Consider the following 19,622-nt stretch of genomic DNA (forward strand, 5'->3'; position numbering starts at 1 on the left):
GCAGCTTAATATTATACACGACTGACTCAATGTGAGCTTAAAAGGGAGGCTTCTGATTACTCATCATGCTTGCGAACTTATTGTAACAGGGCTTTTAGAGGCTGGGCCATTTCAGGTATCTCCATTATTCCTTGTACTTTTTATACATTTGTATTGAGTTGTATTTTGAGGTGGGTTTTGTATTTTCCGTTATGTTTTTGAGGGGACTTGTAGGTTGCTTCACAGGCAAAACACCACAGTTGGACATTTTTATTCAATTTTTGTTCTGGTTGCATGAAAATCCAGTTGAAATTCCTAACTTGAGGACTCAAGGATGATTTGTTGTCATGCTGATACACAAGGTTGTTCGACAAAATACTTCTGAAGGGCATTTTTGCACAACAAAAAAAACATGAACAATGTTCAAAGAAATGTGAAAGTACATCACCTCCTACATTCTTTTGTATATGCATCGGGGGGGGGGATATCCAAAGCAACAACGAAGTGGTTTGTTAAATCTCTGGGCGGAAAATATGGCCGCCATCTCTAACATACAACATGTGTCATCACCCCGTCAGAATGTGTTAACCCATATATTATTCCTCCTGCACATCAATCAAATCTACCAAATAAATGACACCAACAGTTCTCAAAAGATTGGTTGAACAGTCTATCAAAGATATTTTAATGGCTAACAAATCAGAGCCGTTTTCAGCTTTTCATTTCACCTGTTTGGGTTTTCGATTGGATCGTTGAGCTGAAAAACGTTACAGTGAAATGACTGGGTTTCTGACTAAATGGTCACTTAATTTCTCAAAAAGAATCAAATGAATCGATTCTGCTACTAATCAGCAGTAGCAGACGTAGAATATGTTTTAAGTCTGCACACATGTTCAGAATTAAGCCTTTTAGCACCGCCTGCACGACACAGTGTGATATATCCAATAGTTAAAAACATTATGGTGTGCTTTGATAGTCTGCAGCAGCTTCCAAATTGTGAGGAGCTTCCTGTGGAGAGCGCGCCGAAGGGGGGTGCGGAGGCAGAAGATACTGCAGGCCGTTTTCTAAACACAACAGGAAGTAAGTTATTGTAATTAGTCCTGCTGACTGGGCTGATCACAAACATGGCCAACAGTCGGAGCGGCGGCAGCAGTGGCTGACACACATCGATCATGGAGGCACTTCAAGTAGCCTGTCTCAAAACGTAAGCACCTGAATGCAGCAATTTCTGTCAAAATGTGAACTCTTCTCTGAGATATAACACACACGGTATTAAAGGCAATTGTATTTTGCATGTACTATATTCATATTAGATGCAAAACACCCTAAAGATGACGGCGAAAGCTAATGCCGTTGCTACAGACGCTAGTCTCCAAAGATGGCCTCAATGCCCCAGAATGCACTGCGTTTCCCTTCCCTATGAGCTAAAATATGCAAAACAATACGATGCTTTAAATTCCCACATGATCTTTATTCACATAGACCAACAGCATTCAGACTCAAAGGAATTGAAAACATATGCAAATTTCCTCCATCATCAATGATGATATTCAAAGAAAAAGCCCAGAGTAAACAAAACATCATGTATATGAAGCAAACAGTATATTATTGGTATAGCTTATTAAAATATGTATGGTATGTATGTTTAATATTCTAACGAGTAAACAAGCTGATAAACCACAAATACTTCTAAGAAAATGTTCTGTTTATTGTTTGTACTGTACTGGGCTGCAAACACAACAACAAGGTGCAACAAAAGATGAACCGCACAGAAAGTACACAAGATTTGTGACACGGGTGTCATTGGATTACTACTAAGAGAAGTGTAAATACACATAGTGTGTACAGTGTGTGTTTAAACAGTGAGGCGTCATGACTTCCAACCTGTCTGACCAGTTTAGGAGCCACACGGCAGGCCGAAAGAGACGGGGAGTCGTCTGTGTGTGTACAGTCCTCCACAGAGCGACAAACTGTACTTACACACCACGCCACTCTCGGCAAACGCGTTACTCATCAGTGATTGGTCGAGAGTTCACTTGAGGCGAAACAATTTCTAATTTTGTCAAAGGCTAGGCTACATAAATAGTTAACATAATATATATTTATAATGTGTAATACTTCATGAATTTGTTTGTGAAATATCTAAAAAAGGATTTCATTATTATTTTCAGGTTTAGTGTGTGGGAAATAATATCGGAAACTTTGGAATTCAAGCCTTAGCAGACCATATACATGCACTAAAACCAATACCTGAGAGAGAAGAAGAGAATGGGGATCTGTTGGTGCGTCTGCAGTGTCCATTGGTGTGTATTGTATGTATTCCAATGTTATGCTTTCTTTTCTTTATCTAATTTTAAGTTGTATTTCCCACTTTCTTATTTTCCATTATTTATGGCCTTCTATCCTCATTTTATGCTCACTCATTTTTTAAAGCCCTTTGTCCTGCATTACTTGCATGAAAGATGATACACAAGTTTAATATCATTAAATTATTATCGCTGAGAAATAGTGGGTGCTATCCGTCAGACAGCAGAGCCACAGTGGGCAGGCAGACTACACCCACCTGCTTCTCTGGGCACTTGAATCATCTTTTGGTCTAATTACAGAGGAAACATAATGCCGAGGTGAGAGATTACCAGACTTCCTCAGAGGAGCTTCATATCTTGTTAACGACACTGCAGCCAGCGACATTTTTTGCTCGCATACAGTTACCAAGGGACCGTTGTCCTCAGAGCTTCACTTTACTGTACCTGCAACTTTATTTGATTTCAAAAATGAGCAAATGGATTTCCCTCAACAGCAGCAGCAAGGTATTGTTCCGATTTCTTGCAACTCTAATCCGTCCTAATCCTCTTTTTAGGTCTTGTTTTATGTACTTCTAAATACGTTGCACTAAGAGTGGACCATTTTCTCCTAAATTCACAAGCTTTCTCCAATGTTTATCACACCAGGGAAACGGACAGAGCCACTACGTAATTAGCCTTTCTGCACAACTGTTGAATTCAAAAGCTCCAATTAATTATTGCCAAGTGTGAGGTGGCCAAAAGAAAAAACAATGGCTGCTGGCTTGGTTTGTATAATGAGGCCAAAATATCTGGAGAAAAGTATTACCATGGCAGACCACAAAGAAGTCTTAAAATAAATGTTAGTTTCCCCCCCCCAAAAAAGATATTGCCTGAAATATAAATGTGGATTTTCTGTCGTGCGGCAGAACATGAGACGCATTACAGGCATCGTTGCACCAGATCAAAGCCAGACAACAACATGATGAGTCTCATCCTTGAGAGGCAGGGGATTTGTTCAAAGACGACGGCAGTGGAGAGGGAGGCGAGTGAAGGTATGCAAAGGAAGTAGGAAAAAAAAAAAGGAGCAATGCAGAACCTGCTGACTCACTGTAATCATCGGGCTGAGGCACGCTGAGCTGCGCCTGCTCAGGGTAAAGCTCCCTGCCTCCCCTTCAGAAGGGCAAAGTGATGCTTTCTCCATCAACTCTGAGGAGCCATAGGATTGAAGGTGAGAAACACAATGGTGAAATAAACACGCCTTATGGCACCGAACAGCTCCTCTACCACCCGTCTTACACCCAACTGCAGACAGAATGATGCAATTGGAAGAAGGCAATAAATCGGCCCAAAGCTGTGTGAGTAAAAACCAAAGCTAAAAATAAAGCCCTGATCAGAAAAACAGGGCTGCAACTTGGAAAGAGACCCTCTAAGGGAGCAGGAAACAGGGATAGGATTGGTGCCATAATTGTAGATACGCTGCTGAAACAGAGTCTTAAAAGCTGTGAAATTCTAGGGTTTTGACAGGATTGTAGAAAGGTAAAGCATCCTGATTAAGCTAAATAGAATTCCAGTATAATAAAAAGCACACTGATTATACCTTTGTTGGATTCAGCTGCGATAATGCTGTGTTATCCTCTTAATTATGCCGAACAAAGCAGGCAAAAAGCCTCTAAAACTGAGATTTCACTCTCAAGTTAAGCATTTCAGGTAAGTAAACAGCTGCTGTTATATTAGCTTACAATCAATAACACAGTCATCAGGTATCAAGTTTAAGTTGCACAGTGTGGGTAAACAAAGACTGAATTGTGTATATAAAGCTTTAATTATTAATCAGGATTGAGACTTCAATTATACTGGTGCGTTATGAACTGGGGGCATGGAGATGATGTCCTTCAGATGGCACAGAGCAACTTGGATGCACCAGTTTATACGGTCTTTTACGTCTCTTACAAGTCCCACATCTTAAAAGCAAAGCTGATTAAAAAGGTGACGGGTAATATTTTAAGCACAATGGATGAACTTACTTTTTAAATGAAGGTACTATTAGGCTGTGTGGGTTCTCTCCCTCTCCTGTAGTGTCTTATATAGGTTTTAATGCATGTAAACGGTCTGCAACGGTTAAAATCCCAAAGTTACCTCCAGAAACGCCTCCATTGGAATCCTTTGATTATTTTCGTACCATAAAGACATCACTAAGTAACCCCCCTGCTTCTATTAGCTAGTGCTCCAACACATTGAAAGTGATAGGCTAAGGGGCGGGACATCTCTAAGCGGTTGACCAATCACAGCAGGGACAGCCAGCTAACCAATCAGAGCAGACTGGGCTCTGGTTTCAGCCAGAGGGTGAAAAGAGGAGCTGCAGCACAGGCAGTATGAGGAAAATAAAGAGCTTTTTGAACATTAAAGCATGGAGACATGAACCTGAAATTGAGCATCATATGTCTTAGAAAATAATGTGCTGACACAAAATGTACTAAAACTATACGGGAATAGATTTCTTTTACTAAGACAAATTAACACTGAATGCATGTGATGAAAAATGTGTTAAAATAAGCACCAGCACCAGCGCTTGTCTTTCATGTCACGTCTGGTACATGCATGCATTGTGTTCTGTGAATCCCCTGTGAGTGTGTGTATGCAGTTTGAATGCTGCGGCCTCCATTATGTGTGAAAACAACTATATATAGAGCATACAGAGCCAGAACGCAACAATAAAAACACAGCTATTGCCATGAATATAAATAATATGAAAAGTGGGGGTTGATGTAGCGACAATCCAACAAATGAAAACCTGAGGGTTGTGGTTTGATGTTAGTGGTGGTGTTATGGTGAAAGCTAGGGAATAGGAAAAGCATGATGTCAACAAGTACATGACTACGGTGTGGCAGGAGCAGACAACAATCACCAGGCTACAAAAACATGGCGAGGGAAAGAACATTCAGCAGGGTCAAAAGCAAAGACAAGTGCAGGAAACACACACACACACACACACCTGCTGCATCATCATCGGTAGCATCAGGGTGACCCCACACAATTATGCAGCCTTCCCCGCAGGTTCCAAGAGCTACGGTACAACAATGACTCAGGTAAGATGGCCACCAAACAAAACAAAAATCTTCCTCTGCTCCCTTTTCTAAACCAAGATGTCAGTAACAAATGGTTGAGTTGACTTTCAAGTGTGAGGTATGAGAGCCTCCAATGAGACGGGGGGGAGAGGAGGGCTTCGGCCTGCCTCATACATGCTCATTTGATTTGCAAATGGTGGAAGGCAGCATGCTGTGCTGTGAGATCCCAGCAGCATCTGAGCTCGACACTGACATGCACACACCAGTAGCGAGACTTTGTACACTTATACACCAGGGGAGAAATAAAAAAGGGCAATCTCTGGATGTGAACTCTATACGAATCATGATTTAGCAAACAGTGGAGAAACTGCTGCTGAGAGGAGCTGATGGATCCCTGGCAGTTATAGGGGAGGGGGAGAAAAAGCATCAGGTGACACGCAGAGAGGTGACTAGGCAAGGCTGACACAGCAGGTGCAGGAGTGTGTCCGATGGTAGAGACACGGATGCTGTGAGACAGCGGGGCTGCAGCTGAGGCTGTGTGTGGTCTGCAAGGAGAGTGTGAAAAGCCCACCTGTATGATAACACAGCTGAGGAACTGAAACACACTTTATCTGAGAAGATTGAATGGAAGGACGGGACAAACCAATAGAGTGAGGAGTTTGGTTTTGTAAAGGCCAATCAATAGAGCTGCTATGGACAACATCTTCTATTGTGGAGCAGGAATGGGTCCTTAATCCAGGAAATGAGTCAGCATTTTACCACTTTTTGTTCTCTTGTCTTGTAGTCCACTTTGTTTTAATGTGTTTGTGGTTGGATGCCTATAATAGGGTATTGGTTTTAGTTTTACGTCATGAAATTTGTCAGTAAAACCGCACTCAAATGTCTGAAACGTCTTAAAAATGACTATGAGAATACTAAACGCCATCATGCCGAGTCTGCCTTTAGCTTAGCGGTGGTGATGCGCAGCCATGCAACTGGGATCAGCTTTGTTTTTAGCCAAACGTTAGCGTTTTCCTCATGACGTTTAGCTTCAAAAATCCTCAAATCTGCTGTACAAAAACATGTAAAATCATAAAGCTTTGCCGAGACCAAACTTTTCAATGGATGTCAGTTTTTGAGCCATGACCAAGGCCAAAATGAAGCCTTGTTTTTAGCCTAGCTGCTGGAGAGCATTGCTTTTCAGCAGCTAGCAGTGGTTGATCACCCCTACCAGCTCATTAATAGAACTGAGCAATCAGCAGTCATGACAGTATTGAATTGTCAACACATTTTGAATTGTGAATCACTGCATCTACAAGAGATACGTGAGAATACGGTCATAAAAAAGCCAGAAAAATATTATGCTAATGGAGCCAGCATTCAAATCAGAAACGCACATCCACGTATGTTCTTCCCACAGACTGACGCCTGAAGGATATGTATAAAGTCGGAGAAGCTAGCCAGAGGTGGCACAACCACGTACTGAATGTTAAGCATCCCGAAGGTGATGCAAACTCGTGCTCTGCTGAAACATTCCTCCCAAATACTGTATGTAATTCCAAAAAAGCCGTTAAAGCCAAAAGGCCAAAGGTGAGGCTATTTCCATACATCGACCTGCCCAAGCATGCAGGCAAACACACAGAGCGCTGCTTCACCTCTGCAGCCTAATATATCCAGCCTGTATTTCACACACACTCATACATCACTTACAAATTGTTACACAGGGAGTAAAACAAAAAAGCAACACTTGTGTGGGCAAGGTGTTGATGAGAGGCTGTGACATTGTGTAATTCCTCAGTGTGTGTGTATGTGTGTGTGTGTTGTATAATTAGTGATGGGTGTGTTGGACTGAGTAAGCCAACAGCAGATCCAGTTTTCCCTGACAGGCTGCAACAAGCACACAACAGCTGATCTCTGAAGAGAACTTTAACTAAATATTCCAAAATGCAAATAATGAAAACGCCATGCTGTGCGAGCATCATGTATGAGGTGGCGTGTGTGTGTGTGTGGGGGGGGGGGGGGGGGTATCCTGGAAGAGGTTTTTTTGTACTGCCTGGTTGAAAGGCTCGCTGTCAACACTGCCTGGGCCAATGAGCACGAAACGACACAACAACTTGTTTAATTCCTACAATCTTATTCATTCCCCGGTAGAGGACGTGGGGCACGCGGGCAAAGTCCGTGCGCATTATAAAATGAACAGCTTCGATAAATTCATTTCCACTGCAGCGGAAATTCGTAACCATTCATGAATTACGCAGGAAAAGATCCCGTAAAGACATTCAACACATCGCTTCACAGAACCCAATTCTGGGCTGATAACGCCAGGAGTAAAACCAGCAAGAGGAGGAAAATATGAATTCTTCAACATACCCTCCTGTCAGACCCACATCAAGGGGAGGACCATGGATGGTGGGCACCGGGGGGGGGGGTAGGTCAATCCTGCTCCTGCCGCCGATCCGTGTGTATTGCCCAGTTACAGGGAGAGGGAGTGTGTCGGTGTTTTGCCGGTGAAAAGCCCTAATGAGAGGAGAAGGAGGAGGAGAGAGAAAGAGGGAGGGACACTGTCAGATGCAGAGAGGGAGGCAGGAGGAAGAGGAGGGAGGACACACACGCATGTCCGAGTATTCAGAGGGAATGTGTAAAGACAAACAGCGCCTGTGTCGAAATATCCCTCTCTGTCAACAAGTAGAAACCTCAATACACACGCTGGGGAAATGCCAACAAGGTGACATAACGCAGCATTGTTTCAAGGAGCTGCGTTCACGTGTCAGTGGATTTGTCAGGAACATGAATGAGACATCAGTATGATCAGAATCGGTTGTATTGCCAAGTAGGTTTACACATACAAGGGATTTGCTTTGGAATAGCTGCATACAAAGACACTGAAATAAGAAAACGTAGCCAAAAAAAAGACAATATTTACACAAAATATAATTATGTGAGAAACTCAGTACAGTCAAATATAAGAACATATGACAAATGCTATGTTCAATGTTGTATTTTTGCTCCAAAATGTGTTTTATTTCTAGGCAAGATCCCTCTCTGAAATATTCAAAGGGAGCACCACATCAGAGCTGATATTTCTTGCAGTCAGTGTCGTCAGGAACACAATCCCTTTAATTTCATCACTAGGTCCAACACAGAGCCTATAACACCCCCTCACCTTTGCATACAGGGATGATGGCATTCATCAGCACAAAGGCCAGCTCGCCCTGAGTCACCCACTGATGTTGTAAACACCAATAATGGAACCGTGAAAAGCACTAATGCGCAGGTATCAGTTCCCCATTGTGTCTGCTGAATGAGCCGGGTTTTATTTTTGAAAAGGCAAGCTGGGTTTGATATCATTAATCAGGGATGATGAGGGGTTACTGCTGCTGATTTGATTAATCACCACCAGGTCCATTACAAAAGCAGGCCTATGCTTGCAAAGACGCTATAATATACACGATAAACATCCGAAAAACCTACAGTCAAATTACCATAAGCCCATAAGACATACAAGGTCACTTCGAGCACTCTACTGTAAGACAATGTCACTTTAATCATATCTAATATGCCTAACGTCAAGGCTGGATTAACAGGCGGACGAAGGGCGGTCGAACAAGGGCACCAGATCGACGAAACTCCAGATTGCTCCTTTACTTGGGAGAATGAGTCAATAAAGCACACGATAAATTGACATCTCCACTGATTTGCATTCCTAATACATGGTCGGTCTCACGGTAAACAGTAAATAAAAGTCACAGTACTGGGGACTCGGTCTGTCTAACAACCTGTTGAAAACTAAAGGGTCATATGTCACCTACTATGTTTTCCCGCCATATTCAGGTTCCTGGTAAATCGGTAGAACCACCTGCAGCCGGTCGATGTCCTTCAGACAGTTAGTAGCTGCTGAATCGATCTTACTGTCCATCATTATTGTAACTACGTAGCCATCAAGGACCTCCTGACACTGCGTGCAAAGCAAACCGCGTGTTCTGATGTTGGCTGAAGGCTGTGGATAAACTCTTTTTAAAAAAGTTGAATGGTGAGAAGATGTCCATTCAACTACTGGAAATCTCTCTCAATGAAAGGACACAGCAGGATACTCATCACAGCTAAAGCTCAGGATAGAACGAATGAAAGAAAATCGATGCAGCAGAAATCCTTCCACTGACAGGTCACATTTCTCACACATCATCTGGAGCCTCAAGATGCTTGACAGACTAATTAACACATGCAGAAAATAAGTAGGTTAGATTAACCTTCATTGACACTTGACAGACTTTTAACAACAACACAACTTGACTTTTATGGCATTACTTACCTCAGAATCAACTCATTTTCAAGTGCGTGTGCAGATAGAGCCAGTAATTATGGGCCCTCGCTCCTCGGTCGGACTTCAACAGTTCTCTGGAGTTCCCGACTTGGTTCCCATCAGGCCCTTTTCCATACAGATATGCCATAGTACTTCAGTGTCCTTCTTGTGATGGCACTTTGGCGCATTATAGAAACCAGCTGCAATGGTTTATTGAGCCACCAGGTGGAGCAGTGACAGAAGCAGGTGCAGTTTAACTCCTCAAATAAGATACGAACAAATATATACTCTCCCTACAGATCATCAAACAGCAGAGGGAAGGTAAAAAAACAGTCCAACAGGCCAAAGAACATTTAGTCAGATACTAAAAAGGGGCCCAGCTTTTGCCCCAAAGCCCCCAAGCCGGTTAAATCCAGCCATGTTTAAATCTCTCATAACTCCTGATCTAGATCTTAGTACGCATCTTTCAGTGGGTGGGATTCATACATCTCAAAAACCTCTGTTCAATTACGTCTGTAAGCGTATTCCAAAGAGATACATAATATGAATCTGCGTCGTTACGCTTCTCCACTTCAAATTGTTTACATTTCGCTCTCAGGGTTGCATCTTTGAAAAGGTGCTTACATAGCTGCATACGTGTAATGTCGTTAAAGCCTAATAATCCAGGACACGTAAAAAAAGGTCTTTGCTGTAGAAAAAAAAAACGCTATCCAGATTTCAAATCTCAACATAAAAACATACTGCAGTTTATATGAGGCTTCTGCTTAATGGGCCTTAGCGTTTGACACCTGTGTTATTAATAGCATTTCTGCCTCAAGGACATGCAATTCAAAAACCATGAATGTTGTAAGTGGTATGATCTGTATGAACCAAAGCATATGAACCCACACAAATTGAAAGTTCTTGTTAAAGCTGATAGAAACTACAGTTTACTCATGTTGAGGTCTACAGAGACATGGGAACAGGTTTCCTTTGTATTGGCGGTGGTGGCGAAGTCCATAGGGGCTTGGCCTGGGAACTGGAAGGTCACCAGTTCAAGCGAAAGACCAAGTGCCACCGTGGTGTCCCTGAGCAAGACACTGGTTACCTACACTGCTCCCCGGGCGCCGTACATAATGGCAGCCCACTGCTCCTAACACTAGGATGGGTCAAATGCAGAGACCGCATTTCGTTGTCCTAGTACTTGTACTCTGTGCAATGACAATAAAGTTGAATCTTCATCTTCATCATCTTCAATGACCACGCCTTGGAGATAAGTGAGGGGCACAATCGCATGCACAATGCTCCCATACTAACCTTGTGAATTCAAACTAAACAACTTAATTAGGCTCAGGAAAATATTTGGGTTTAATACCGTTACTTACATCAAGTTCCTGAATGGACCACTCCCCCATGCTCCATTGGTTAAACTCTGAATTTGCGGTGTACATGTCTCATGTTGTCAGGAACGTAACACAAGGACTGGGACTCAAATGCCATGAGTCTTTACTAAATTTAAGAATCAAAGAACAAGGAAAAAAACATTGAAAAGTCAAAAAACACAACACTGAATAAACATGGCTCCAGGTAAAAACTAAATAAAGTTCTTAGATGGTAAACGTCGGTTATGTTGACGTGGCATTAATCAAACTCGCACAGGACAAAGGGGGACAGGACTTTATAGAGAAGAGCTAATGAGACACTGAAATGAGATACAAAGCATCTCGTAGAAAGGGAAGTACAAAATAAAACAGGAAGTGCACATTTTAAACGAAGTGACTGTAAACTAACATGTTAAGGAGACTTGACTTAACTCAACAAAATGTAAACCTGACTATAAACTAAACAAGAAATAAACAATGCAAAATGATCAAACTTAGTTCCCAGGTATAAATCAGTACCAAATGTTTAGCATATGTTAGCTAGCTCACATGATTGCACAATGATTCTTGGGTAAGATTTACACAATGATGAATGTTTTGTAAATCAAATGTGATGAATTATATTTGCAAGGAATATGTTCGATTCATGTTACTCTGCTCCCGTTGAACATCTGTGCTGTGGTGTAAAAGTATGGGCAGTTCAGGACTTACAAAAGTGTTTAGCTAACTTCTGGTTGTCTAACTTCTCCCCTGTTTAAACTTCCTACTGTTGGGTATGGTTACATGTGTTTACATCACACTTCAGTGAACATTCATCATCATTTGTGATGCTGAGTGAACAGGCCTAAAAACCACGGATAAGTGAAATACTGTACTGCTCTGTTTTTGGCTCCAGGCGTACACCCACTTGGCAGGACTGTGCGAGCACTGCGGACAACAAAAACAGCTGAAACCACAGAAAACCCTGGTAACACATCAATCCACCTTTAATCCATCTCTCTCAGCACAGCTCCAGGGCAGCCTGAGCTTTGCCCAATGCTCACCAATATTAGAGGGGATGGATAGTCATGGATAATCTATAAGGGATCCTACAGACAGGCTTTTAAGAAATCCTACTGTTAGCTGCAGGATGCTAATCAAAGACAGGAGGAACACTTGGGCAAAAAAGCTGCATGTTGTCTGGGATGTGCTGCTTCCAATTATGGTTTTAAATGGGACAGAAGATCATAATTATTTCATTCAGCTCTCACCTGCAGTTTTCTATCCCAGTGCGCCCTGGCTGAGGTAGGGAAACACAAGTAGTAACACAAAGAGACGGATGCTCACATTCACACTGAGTGGTCTTTAAAGTATTCAGACTAACTCAAGAGCATCTAAAATAAACTGTCTGAAGTGGACATTAACTTTAAAGGGAAAGCAATGTACTATTTTATACATGGGATAAAGGTTGCTTTAGCTGCTATTTTACATGCTCCAACCAGCAAAATAAAATGGTTTCACAGCCATTGTCCCTCTGAGAATCAAACCGTATAGCAAGTGTATGGGTTGGAGGCAAAATGATATGAAACATAATGGCCAGAGATCGAAGACAGACAATGCCACCTAGGGACTCGCTCCATCACATAACTGGGAAATGATATAACAATAACCTTGAGTAATAAACCAAAGCACATTTTAATTCACTGAGGAGACAGAGACATGTATTTGTATCTTCATCCACTTATCAAAAGATGGGTTTCGGTGGTAGCAGTTCCAGCAGGGCGTCCCAAACCTCCCTTTCCCTGGCCACTTTAACCAGCTCTACCATAGGGAGTCTTTTTGGACATCGCCATCTTGTTTTTGTTTGTTTAAGGGAAACAGAACACTAAAAAACCAATCCAATTAAGTCTCATCAACTGAAAACACACGATTAATGGGTTGAAGTTGAAAGACTTAAAAAAACATGGACAAGACAAGATTATGTCAATCATAATGAACCCACGCCCTAGACCATACCCTGCTTCATTGTCCATTTTGCTGGAATTGAGACCATAGTTTAGAAATGTAACATATTGGTATTTAGAAAAAGACTTGGAAACATCTAATGTGTTTGTGTCGTAAATCAAGCGGGAATTAGGGTCATTTTCTTTCATAGACTTCTATACAACCCGTCAACAAGTCGAGTCGCGCCCTACTTGCTATTAGAGGATGCATCTTTGCTAGGCTAAGGCTGTAAAGCTAGATATGTTTGGATGTGTCTTTGTGCTTTGTTTATAGACAGCAGTGTTTAATTGGTTGATTTAAAATAACGTTGACACTGTTGTTACCTATAGCTAACAGAAGCTAACAGGCTGAGTCGAGGTGTTAGCATGGAGGGCAGGGGCCATGTGATTGGCTGACGGTGAGAGGGCGGGGACACATCTGGGATATTATGAAATAAAAGTTGAAATGACATTTTGAAGATCATCCCCTTTTGGAATTTAATATTGAGAATCTTTTGGTTCCTACACCCCTGGGGAAATGTTCAGCCATGGTATTTGAGTTTAATTTATAACTCTGCTGCCAGCCTTTCCTCTCTGTTTGCAATGCTATGTGAAGCAAAACCGAAAAAGCTAATAGAAAATACATTTGAAATGTTGCCGTCTCATGACTTTTTTCTTTTAACCAAAGGCACATTTTATTTGCTTTGTACCAGGTGTTCACTGCGGCACTGGAATCCAGTCTGTGTCCTAGCAGCTTTGTGCCTAGCTACTGAGCCTCCCTCGAATGTTATCATATTAACTGCACTTGAATGTTCACAATTGAGCTGTGCAGAACACCCATAAAAGCGCCGTGCTTTGTACAGCACCTGGGCAAAGGATGTCATGGTTTTTCTATTATCGGTGCAGCTACCACTTAGCACTCAGTCCGACTGTTTATGTAAAACAGCCACATCCCACACAAATGTTCCTCCCTACGCGACAAGGTCTGGGTGAAATGATAAAGTGGGCCCGTCCAAGTGATTTACAGTGTTTTTGAAGAGACTCAGAGGAGAGCTGGCGCATCCTGTCTCCTGCTATCTGTTGGCCAGGACACGGCTATTTCCTTCTCTTCATTTGTTCCACCACCACATGACCTTTGTCTGCGTCGAAGGAAGGTGCCGTGGATAAAACACAAATGTAAAAGGTCACATTTCAAGTGCAGTTTCGGTCAGACGACGATGAATAGAAAACAAACCAGCTATTAATTGGTTTAACTGTACACAAATTGTATTGGCAATAATTATTTGTAGAATGGTTTTACGTTTCTACAGGTTTCAATGGTTTCAAATATCAAATATAAGAGGTTGACACCCTTAAATGATTGATGGTATATCATTAAAACCCTTATATCAGTGCAGCAGATCATTTGTTTTCCAAAGATAATAAAACATGACCTTTAAGATGTTTTATTTTGAAATCCAGAATATTTTTCAAGGAAATGGACATTTAACCTTTGTTTGTGTCACTACTGGAGCCCTTGAGTGTAAATGGTCTCCAAAGGCTAAAGTTTCTCTCCCACTGTTTACTTCCTGAACATAGTGGCATTACTATATAACACTCTCGCTTCTATTGGCTCCAACACATTGCACGTGATAGGCTATGGGGCGGGACATCTCTAAGCGGTTGACCAATCACAACAGAGCCGGCCAGCTAAACCAATCAGAGCAGACTGGGCTCTGCTTTCAGCCAGAGGGTGAAAAGAGGAGCTGCAGCACAGGCAGTATGAGAAAAATAAAGAGCTTTTGAACATTAAAGCATGGAGACATGTCCCAGGAGAGACACTACGTACTAATATGAACCTGAAAATTAGCATCCTCTATAAGCAACACTGAGGTGCCCTTGTGTCTACTTCCTACTAACTGTATTTTTTAGTGCTGAATGCTGCATTTTTATACATGTACCATCTGTAGCCTCACCCTACTGGTATCTGTGCAGCATCAGGGGTCATAGGGGAACCCGCCTGTCATGCTCCACCATGCATGTGTGTCTGGACAACTCGGATGATTGCAGATGGCAGCACAGCTCACTTGCAGCTGCACAGGAAACCAACCGTGGCATCCTGAACCCTGCGGTGACCCCTGCCTGCCCACATGTGGTTATCGTAACGAAAATAAAAATAATAGCTTGTGACACCGACTCCAGCTACATCTTTGCTCTCCAGGGACATTAGGCAGGCACATGTCAGATTATAGGAGGTAAAGAATGGTATGAAGAAAAGCAAACCAAGAACAACAACAACCCCACACACACAAACACACACACCCTTTTGCATTCTGTGTTTGCTCCCACACAGCCTCCTATCAACAACAGCAGTGGTCATTTTCTTTCTAATAAACGTCATAATTATCATTTATTTCTAGCTTTCTCGTTTGAATCTTAGTCGGGCACATTTGAATTGGAAGATTAAGGCACTTCATTATCTGAAAACCAATTTCCTTAGAGTCATTTTGTATGGTACAAGCTTCAGCTCCATTCATTTCTTTCACTATCCAAAACACTTTCTTCTGAAAATATGGGAATACTTTGATTTAGCACCCATGCAACACTTTTGGACTCCTAATGAACAGTGGGGATTATAATACAATTCGCCCCTTGGCAAAGGCATGCAAAAGGCACTATAACATTGCAAAACACACAGACTTTGTGCTCATTTAGTGTCTGTTCTTGGTTATGTGTCTCTTTGAGTAATATTTTGTTGGTGAAAGCCAGTGAGGATCCATCAAGAATCCATTGTTGTAAATGGAAAGTTGAAAAAAAGGATCAAAATCAAGGGTCTGGTGTCTTAAGCTTGATAACGCTCTATATTTTCAACAGCTAGTGTGTCTTTTGGCTGTTTGGTGTTGTGCAGGTTGTGAAAATTAGCTGCAATATCTCGCTGGAAACAAAGTTTAGAGGAGGAGGGCGCAGTTGGTGTGCCAAATTAAACAAAAAGTTGATACAAAAGATGCTAAAAAGGTGACTGCAAAGTTGGGTGATAATTCTCTGTGGGTTCATCGATTAGACGATCATTTACTTTTTTATTGCATGTGGTCTACTCTGAGGAATACACTCTGATGCCCTTATATCTCAGCTTGGGTTTGTAGACTACAACTTTGAATTTATTTGAACAAAATAGAGTTTTGTGGGTTTTCTAACCTTATTGAAGAACCTCTGATACTGGGATAGACAGTAGAAATGCATGATTGTTATAGAGAAACCTGGAACACAGTTTGCTTTTGATCTGTGTAAGAGTTTTAAAAGGTTTCCCCACACGATCATAGGAGATACATAGGATGCAGCACACTCTAATATCTAAGATTAAAAGCCAGTCATGTCTTAGAGAGGGCTAAGAATGCCTTATTGTTTGCGCTATTGCGCATGAAACCCTGCGGTCACAGGAAAGCCCCTGCTCTGCCTCCAATTCTGTAAAAAAAAACTCAAGCAGATTTCAGGGATCATTGGATTTTCAAACACATGATAAGCAACTGTAAGAGTCACAAATATAAAAATACCAGAGCCCTCGAGTTGCTTCACTGGGCGCGAGAAGCAGTTTCTGCAGAAACACAGAGCAGTGACACAGGTTAGAAAGCTACTGACGCGTGAGCAAACACCTCATTTGCTTTCTGGCTTTGTGCCTAGATATCATCTGTTTTAGATTTTAAAACACCACACACACATTTTAAAATCAATGAAAGTATGATATCAATCCATGGGGGCTTTGGCGAAAAGTTGCACTATAAGTACATGTTTACAACAGGAACGAGGCAGGCCGTCCTCCACAGCAAAGAGACCCTCTGAACTCTCAGGCTTATGGTGAAGACATGAGGAAGACTCAGGCTCTTGGCAGAGGCATGATGAAGCTCTCTGGAAGCCTTTCCCAAACAGTCCTGAAGCTTTTGATGGAAACAAAGATATCAGATCAATCCTGCTGTAGCCATGTTTTCATAAAGCACATTAAACTACAATCCAGATATTCCATCTGACTCCTAGCTAACGCCGTTAGTCCATCCATTCGGTTAGCTAGTTATCTTTGGTTGCCCATGATGAAAGGGGGGAGACACACGCTTATTTCTTCATAAATCTGGACCCAGCTCTCCTCCTTCGTCTCTTCGGTTCACCCTGCATCCTCTGTGTCCTTCTTTAGATGTAGGGGGATAGCTGTTGTTCCGTGCTAGCCAGCTTTAGCGCGTCATTAGCTTCTCCCTGGCAGCCCTGGGTTGGCATGAATTCAGAAACTCAAAAACCAGCAAAACTGTCTTTAAAAGAGAGGGCACAGCTTAATAAGTTACTAATAGAAGTTATTAACAGAAAAATAACAAGGAGGATCAAACAAAAAAGCTAAACGTTGAAAAAAGTACAAATCTAGCAGGAGCAACTGCAACAGGCTCTAGAAGAATGTCTATTTAATGATATATAAAATTGCATTGCATAAGCAGATGTATTTCCAGTGAACTCCTCTCCTGAATTTAACAGCTTGCAGCGTTTTGGCCCTGGAGGGAGGACTAACAGTGTATGCAGCAGAGGGCATGGATGGGTGCCCGGGGCCACAGCTGCATAGCGCTGGGGCACAGACAGCCCTTCTCTCTGGGGCACATTGCTCTTTTTATGCCCAACACACTGAACCATTGATCTGACGCTCCCTCATCTCCGCTGCAGCACCACAGCTCAGGTTAGCCCTGACTCCAGCAGGCCTCAGGGAACACAATATCTGACAACATTTCAAATTCATTTTGATTTGTGGAAGTGAAAGTAAAACGTTTTGCAATGCAAATTCCAAGATTGCAAGAAGAACTACAAACAATTCCAGAAGCATTTCAGCAACTCTGCATAGAAAATGTATCTTAATGTATGGATGTTTTATATTTCATATAAAATGATTTTTTATGGCAAATTAAATAAGATGTGTCCATAGATGAATCAGTTCTGGGGGTTTGTAAGCTCTGTAGACCCCCTCCAGTCCACTAGGGGTTCTCATCTATGTTTTCTGCTTGATGCCTGATAAGCCACACCTGGGCGGCTTGGATAAGAAGCCCAGCCCCATCCCACACTGGAGCCCACTCTTCTTTTGGACACATTTTCACACACCCCTAAATGACTGACTTTCACATTTCTAGCGTTATTTTACTTTTGTTATATCGTAAATTCATGTGCTTTTTGTTTTCTGGTCTCCCAGAGACAGCAGCTGGGGCCACCCATTTGCAACTTCAGATGTGCTCCCGATGCACACGCAATGTTCTGCTCCAACCATTTTGACACCGCACTACCAAACCAACCTAACAAACTCCAAAGGGAATCTGCTCTGAGTGTACAGGGACAGAGCAGCACTTTACTAACTGTGTTTAAAGACCCCCAAAACTCTGCCACAAAAGACTAGCAGAAAAGAACAACCCTGCTGTATTCCATTGCAGTATCTTACATCAACCAAAACAAGCAAACAGCCTGCTCACCACACTCATCCATGTTTCCTAGGCAACCAGCTTGCACACCTGTCGACTAAGATACTCCTGATCTGAGTCCTGAAACTAGTCTCAGCCCATCATAACACATACAATCAGCAAAGCTAGCTGCACTAATATACACACTTATACACACAAATAGGGGAGAGTGGGGTAAGATGAGCCAATGTTTACTTGCGTAGTCCTCTAGGCAAGGACAAATACACATCTTGGCCAATAAGTTTGGACAAGCCTCAATGTTTAAGTTAAAGTATTAAAGACAAGCAAAGGCAACCTAACCTGCAGCCTTGTAACCAGAGGATGAAACATAATAACATTTATAACAGTTGTCTAGCCGTGTTAACTGTGTAAAACTACTACATTTATACTTCAGTTGTATATCCTAACATGGCAAACTATCATCCCGTTAGCCTCATAGCACAATTGCTTAAGTCATAGTTTAAGGTTTTCAGAAAAAAGTCACTTTCTGACCATGAATCAGAAGCTGCTGTGGAGGCTTTAACTCCCAGTGTCTTCTTCAATCTGTCGCCCCGTGTCCATGTCACTTGTGGAGTGGTATTCTTTCCTTCTTGAATCAAAGAGAAGAGCTAATGATTAAGCTGTGGTCAGCCAAGTCCTGTTTTTCATGGGGACCGCCATCGTTGTATGTAAAAAATGCAAAAAGTCAAAGAGATGACTTCGGCAGATAGTGATTTTGGAACGTAACAAGCACTCTGATAGGCTGATGGCACAGGCAATGATGCATGTTGAATCAGCAGGGTTAGGAGAGAAGAGTTAGCGCTATATAGACAAAAATATTGGGACACGCTTCTTAATCAATCGGACTCCACTGGACTCTGGATCAGTGGAAACGAGTGCATTGTGCCAACTGTAAAGTTTGGTGGAGCAGGGATAATGCTATGGGGATGTTTCTCTGGGGTTGGCCCCTTAGTTCCAGTGAAGGGGATTCTTATTGCTTCATCTTACCGAGTCATTCTGGACAAATCTAAGCTTCCAATGTTGTGGAAACAGTTTGCGGAAGGCCCTTTTGTGTTCCAGCATGACTGTGCCCCAGTGCACAAAGCAAAGGTCTACAAAGGCATGGTGGGATGAGTTTGGTGTGGAAGAACTGAATGGGACACACTCCAAAATCTTGGAGAAAGCCTTCCCAGACGAGTGGACGCTATTATAGCTGTAAAGGGGGAGGGGGGGCAACTTCATATTAAGGCTTAAGAATTT

The 19,622-nt window shown here is 42.2% G+C and overlaps 1 protein-coding gene across 5 annotated transcripts in view; it reads right to left on the reverse strand.

Annotated features, from left to right (window-relative positions):
* Nucleotides 1–7,904, reverse strand: part of LOC134882522 (protein 4.1-like) — an 87,854-nt gene extending 79,950 nt beyond the window's left edge. For 3 of the 5 annotated variants that reach the window (XR_010168170.1, XR_010168169.1, XM_063910285.1), the window contains exon 1: nucleotides 7,679–7,897. The gene's annotated coding sequence lies outside the window, so the exon portion shown is untranslated. Of the gene's footprint in view, nucleotides 1–7,678 lie in introns of all 5 variants that reach the window. The other 2 variants (XM_063910284.1, XM_063910283.1) reach the window with 2 other exon arrangements.
* Nucleotides 7,905–19,622: the final 11,718 nt, after the last annotated feature.

The sequence above is a fragment of the Eleginops maclovinus genome, chromosome 20 (genome assembly GCF_036324505.1).
Source record: "Eleginops maclovinus isolate JMC-PN-2008 ecotype Puerto Natales chromosome 20, JC_Emac_rtc_rv5, whole genome shotgun sequence".
In the NCBI taxonomy this organism is placed as follows: domain Eukaryota; kingdom Metazoa; phylum Chordata; class Actinopteri; order Perciformes; family Eleginopidae; genus Eleginops; species Eleginops maclovinus.